Here is a 6,503-nt window from a genome sequence, read left to right as displayed (position 1 = left end):
AAAAACGAATTTGTTCAGAAATTTACAAACTTGTTGAGACAAACTAAGATTTGTTCAGAAATTCAGAAATAAAATTTTAAACATCTTAACATTAGGTAGAAAACAAAATAGATTGTATTCAAAACAAAATATTGCAAAAAAACCCCATTTTTTGAACATTTGTTAAAATGTTGACAACATATATAACTATGTTCTCAACAAAATATATAATGCATTAGCAAAATATTATTTGTTCGTTAATGAATTTGTCAAATACAAAGGATAATATGCATAACATTTTAATTGCAAGGACAAATCTAAAAATGCTTTAGTCTAAATATTTCTGTCCAGAGCAAAACAAAAAATGGGAAAACACTTTCTTTCTTCACATGACAATTCGAAAATGCTTGAGCCAAGATATTTGTGCCAGTTTGTGTATGTGAAATGCAAAAGAAACGAATGCGAAATTTACAAACTTGTGTAGACAAACTAAGATTTGTTCAGAAATTTACAAAATAAATGAGAAAAACTAAGATTTGTTCAGGAATTTAGAAATAAAATTTAAAACATCTTAACATTATATAGAAACCAAATAGATTGTATTCATAACATAATATTTCAGACAATCACAAATGATAATTTGTGAACAAATAAAATCGAAAAGTCAATACAAGTTACAAAATATCCAACAAAGGAGATTGTTTCCACTAGATTTGTTCACAACATTGTATATCTTCCAAGAGAATCTCGAAAGCTTTTCACTCCATCCTGAAATATTTGACCAATATGAGTAAACATAGGGCCCCAAGCTTTCGATACTAGTGGTTGGTCCCTCTGTGATCTGTTGCTCGGTCAACCTCCATATGCAAAATGCTGGAAACAAAATGCCTTTAAATTAATAAATATTATGAGAACATAAAAGTTAATGCTTCAGAAATTGTTCTTTATGCAAAGAATATAAGTAAGTGACATGTTTCTATTTTATGCATAATGCTTCAAAAACAATGTTATTAAAAGAAGAATTTGTTAGTGAAAAATCCACAAATTTTTTTATTGTTTTTAACACAACGATATATTTACAAAACGTAAAAAAATATCCAAACAAACGTGTTTGTGTTCGGATTTGTGAATACATGTTTCATGACATTTATGCAAAACAAAGAAGTAACATTCTGTGTTGCTTCAAATTATACAGAAAAGTAAAGTGTTTAAACGTGATACTCACTACATATTCTAAAATGCTTAACACACCGGTCAGTTTGTTTGTTAGAAATCAAAATATGTTAAAAACGTAATTTCTAAAGAAAAACTGAAAACATATAAAAAAATGTGAATTTCGATAACAAACTGTTATATGCACAAGGCAGAAAGACAATGCACAAATTTTATGCATCATGATTCAAATATAATGTTCTTAAAAGGAAGAATTTTTAAGTGAAAACCCCACTGAATATTTTCTACTTCTTAACACAACAATATATGCTTCCGAAAGCAAAAAATAATTTGAACAAAAAAGTTTGTGTTTGTAGAAGCGAAAATATGTTTCATGAAATTTATGCAAAACAAAGAGTAACTTTCTGTGTTTCTAAAAGAATATAAAGAAAAGTAATGTGGTTAAACGGGACACACAAAAACATATTAGGTTTTGCTTAAGGCATAACTTGGTGTGTAACGAAGATGAGTTTAAAAACCAAACAAATATTATGAAAACAGAAAACATGAAATTACAAAAAGGAAAATGAAACATGAAATCTGAAGAAACAAAATTTCAGAGACAGAAAGTTTAAAGAAAAAAAATGGAAAAGAAATGAAGAACAAAGAAGGCCAATGAGCAAAACATGGTGTTGATGATAAAGATGAACACAAAATGGTGTTGATGATAAAGATGAACAAAAATAGAGAGAGAGAGAGAGAGATGCTTAAATGAAGATGAACAAAACATGGTGTTGATGATAAAGATGAACAGAAATAGATAGAGATGGTTAATATGAAAGGAAGGTGAAATAAAGATGAATCTAGAGAGAGAAAGTTTAAAGATGGAAGAGAGATGAAGATCAAGAAACACTTTTCTGGGAAGATAGAGTACATGTAGATGAAAGGAGGGAGATTGTCGGCGAAATGATCGGGATGCTGCAGTCCGGTTATGGTTTGTGTGTGATATTTAGTTGCCAAATATGAGAGAGGGAGAGGATGGAAGGAAAATAGTTTTGTAGAGAGGGAAACTAAATATATACAGGAAATTTGAGAGGGAAATAAACCCTTTATATACAAAAAAGTTTGTGTTTGTGGAAGTGAAAATATCTTTCATGAAATTTATGAAAACAGAAAACATGAAATCACAAAAGGTGAAAACAAAAAATTATCATAACAAAAAAGTTTGTGTTTGTTGAAGTGAAAATATGTTTCATGAAATTTAGGAAAACAGAAAACATGAAATCACAAAGGTGAAAACATATGCTTCCGAAAACAGAAAATACTCTGAACACAAAAATTTGTGTTTGTGGAAGTGAAATATGTTTCATGAAATTTATGAAAACAGCAAAAAATTAGGTTTATGAAAACAGAAACACATGAAATTTATGAAAACAGAAACACATGAAATTTATGAAACATAAAACATATTGGGTTTTTGTTAGGACATAACTTGCTGTGTAACAAAATATGAGTGTGAAAACCAAATGAAATTTCAGAGAGACAAACTTTAAAAGAAAAAATAAATGGAAAAGAAATGAAGATGAAGAACAAAGAAGGTTCAATGAACAAAACATAGTGTTGATGATAAAGATGTTTTTTTTAAGAACACAAACTCTCTACAAACTAAAGAAGACTCCAAAATGACTGGTGTGTTTATAGAAACAAAATGGAAAATAAACAAAGAACAAAGAAGGTTCATGGAACAAATCATAAAACTTCATTTTCTTTTGTATATTTTCGTTTCTTAAAACACCATAAAGATCATGAAGATGAACAAAAAATACAGAAGAAGAAGAAAGTTTTATAAAACGAAAAAATAAAGAAGAAGAAAGTTTTATGATGTTTTAAGAAACAAAAATTTACAGAAGAAGATGAAGATGAAGATGAAGTTTTATGATGTTTTAAGCAAAGTGCAAAGAAGATGAAGTTGAATCTAGACAGAGAAAGTGCAATGAAGGGATGAAGATAAGGAAACACTAACCTGTAAATCTGTCCGGTCGAGTTATGCGCCTGAAAATCCGGTGTAGCTTAGTGGTTGTTAAGGAGAGAGAGAGGAGAGAGAAAATGGAAGGAAAAATTTGTTTCTCTTAAGAGAGGGGGAGCAGATATAGGAGAGAGGGAAAATGGAAGGAAAGTTTTGAGGAGGGAAAGAGAAACTATGAATTTATAATGGAAGGGAAAATCTGGAAAAATCTCTAATCTCTCTTATATATATAAAGGGTAGAAAAGGGATTAACTAAAGTATGGGGTTCCTAGAGATGGGAAAAGTGACCTAGGGATCCGAAATTGGGTTTGATTAGGATTTATTTTTGAAAAATTGGGTTTTATAAGTAATAATAATCTATGGTGGGCTAAATCCTAGTTAGAGGCCCATTTTTTGGACTTTTGAGTAAAAAAACTAGTAAGGAACGTTGAGATTTGTTTTTGATGATAAAATTAAATAGCAAAGCCAAAATAATAAATGATCGAAAGAAAATCAATTAAGAGAAAAATCTAGAGATTTTGAATCCACCCATGAACACTAAAAAAAATATAACAAATTAATCAAAACTATATTTTTTTTATCATTCGGTCTTTAGGATATGAAATATCTAAAGTCCAGAAAATGTTTTCTTTGAAACAATCTTCGCAATTTATATATCCGCCATTGCTTTTAGATGTAAAACAATTTAACTATTACATGAGCTCCCCATGGGGTGCGCCTGTTCTTTTTGTTAAGAAGAAAGACGGTCGATGAGGTTGTGTATAGATTACAAGGAGTTGAATAAGGTTACTGTGAGGAATAATTATCCTTATCGAGGGTCAATGATTTATTCGATCAAACTTAGAGGATTCAAGTGGTTGTCGAAGATTGACTTGAGATTAAGGTATCACCAGTTACGGGTTAGAGAGGAGGACATTCCTAAGACTCCATTAGTGACACGCTACGGTTCTTATGAGTTTTTGGTTATGTCGTTTGATTTATGATTGTGTTTGTTATACTTAGATTACTACTTGCAAAACTGTCTCGGCGTGAAACTAGTAGGTCATAATAATATATTGGCGAATATGATTGTGATTTATGTATGTTGTGGTGTTATGCTCTTGTGTATGTGTGATGTGATGGAGTTGGTGGAGGGTTGTAGGAGTTTTGTGGTTAGTTCGACCCTCTCTACCGAATGTTTGTTGCGATGACCGACAAATTAGCATGGTAAAGGCGTACAGAGGTACGACTTAAGTATGAAGCGTATGGAGTCAGCGCTAACCCAAGGGTAGCCTTGTGGACCAGACTCTCAAGGATTATGTTTGTTTTTTCCTTTTCCGAGTTGTGTTATTTAAATAGAAGATTATCTGTCAACATCTTCGATCCAAAATCTCACCGATTTTTTCAAGGTACGAATTTTTCCTTTGTAATAAATTTTTTTGTTTTTTCCATCTCTATATGATCTGATATGTGTTTTTGATTCAGAAATTTGTGATTTTTTATTTTAATTTGTGTATGTTAATATTTGTTGTGCGAATTTTGTTTAGTTTCAGAAAATTCAGTCTGACACCAAATATTGGGGTTGTATACAGGTTGTGTTTCTGAACTTGTATTTCTTTGTTAGGAAAGTTTACTTTATTATCCTTATGTTATTGGCGAACTAGTAAAGCCTATATCACACTATACATAACTATTACTAGTAATCTTTCTTTCTCCTGCAGTAGTATGGGGTTTGATTCCAAAGTTTTGGTAGGAAAAAGTAGGAAGCAGGCGCAACAATACCACATATTATACAAGGTACTATTCTACTCCCTATGGAGTTTATTTTTCCTTTAGTATGATGTTTAATTCTTTGAGTACACTTGTCTATTATTTACTTTCTACGTGCTCTCATTTTATTCTTATTTCCAACTCTTGGTATTTGAATTTCAAAAAAATTGAAAAGGTTTTGAAAATTTTTGTGGCCCATATGCAGAGAATACTTGAAACTACAGTACCACAATCAAGATGTTATTTTGGAATTTATGCAAAAGGAAATCATTGGCAATTAAAATTGTGTTCAGTTTAATGTTGTTATCTAATCTAGAACTTTTCGGTAAATCATTGCCTTTAGATCTGTATTGATTTTCTTTTGATTCATTTACATTTATGCTATTATGAAGATTCTGATATGTATTCATCTTGTAGGTAGTTAAGATAGGCAAAGAGAACATTGCTATACCATATGTCAACAAATCAATCTGAAGAATCCCAACAACAGAACCCAATGGTGGAAGGTGAAAAGAATGGAAACTAAATAGCTTCAATGGTTACTTCATGTTATGAACTTAGTGTTTTCTATAAATATATATGTGTATATTTGGTTTGGAAGCGATGAACTCAGAACGTGTATTAAGAGTAATCAATCAATAGAATGTGTTTTGTTTGATTTATTGTGTTACTTTGAGTTCTCATTTGTTTTGGCTTTCTGATTTTCAAATGGGGACAACAGGAAAAGCTGCAAAATATTGCAGCTGGTATGGAGAGGTGTAGCTAATTTTTTTTTTCTTTCAGATTAGTTATTTGTAACGGCTAATAGGATACAAGCCGTTACAGAAATCTCATATGTAACGGTCTTTTCCCTTTCGGCTGTTACTAATGGTCATCAAAATTTAGGGCCAACTTTGTTTGGCTAACTTTTTTGTTACGGCTTATGTACACAAAGCCGTTACAACAGGTTCTTATAACGGCTTCCAGCCGTTACAATGGCATTAGCAACGGGGTTTTTTATAACGGTTTCAAATTTTTTTATAACGGCTTAAAGCCGTTACAAAAGACTATTTATAACGGTTTTTCAGGCCTTTATAACGGCTTTGGCCGTTACAAATGTGACGTATTTTTGTAGTGAGGATTCAGATGAAGGATCTGATTTCCCCGGAAACACCAACTTATCATATCACTATTGGTTGGTTGTTTGTTCTAAGTGCCATTTCCTTTATTTAAGTTCTCCAAACTGAAATACTTGTATGAAACACCTATATATAGATATATGCTATGGAGCTGTCTTTTTGTCTTGATAGCTCTTGAAGTTGTCTATAAGGCTTTAGGGATTCGGAAATCTACTTGTTGACTTCCGACCCAGGCTATTATTTTTCAGGTCAGGAAAATCGGTAAGTGCCACCTGCTTGAGTCTTAGTTAGCCAAAGAAGAATTTCGTAGCAGTTATTTATTTCAGTAGGTATTTATTTGGGAGTTTCGCCTCCTAGACAGTTATTTCTTTCACTTGTTTTTGTTCGACCTACGTGTCGACGATTTAGAGACACCGTTTGAGTTTCGCCTCCTACACAGTTTCGCCTCAAACTCCTCCATCATAAACCCACCATTATCA

The 6,503-nt window shown here is 31.6% G+C and overlaps 1 long non-coding RNA gene across 1 annotated transcript; it reads right to left on the bottom strand.

Moving 5' to 3' along the window:
- Positions 1-535: 535 nt before the first annotated feature.
- On the bottom strand, positions 536-3,570 carry LOC147558592 (uncharacterized). Its single transcript, XR_015233502.1, has 2 exons — positions 3,155-3,570; positions 536-852 (listed from the first exon to the last, which is right to left on the bottom strand). It is a non-coding gene; the product is annotated as an uncharacterized LOC147558592 (long non-coding RNA).
- Between the last annotated feature and the right edge of the window lie 2,933 nt (positions 3,571-6,503).

Source organism: Eschscholzia californica, unplaced genomic scaffold (genome assembly GCF_041429995.1).
Source record: "Eschscholzia californica isolate CP2 unplaced genomic scaffold, dmEscCali1.0.p SCAF_2, whole genome shotgun sequence".
Classification (NCBI taxonomy): domain Eukaryota; kingdom Viridiplantae; phylum Streptophyta; class Magnoliopsida; order Ranunculales; family Papaveraceae; genus Eschscholzia; species Eschscholzia californica.
This window is presented reverse-complemented; position numbering and strand designations above follow the sequence as displayed.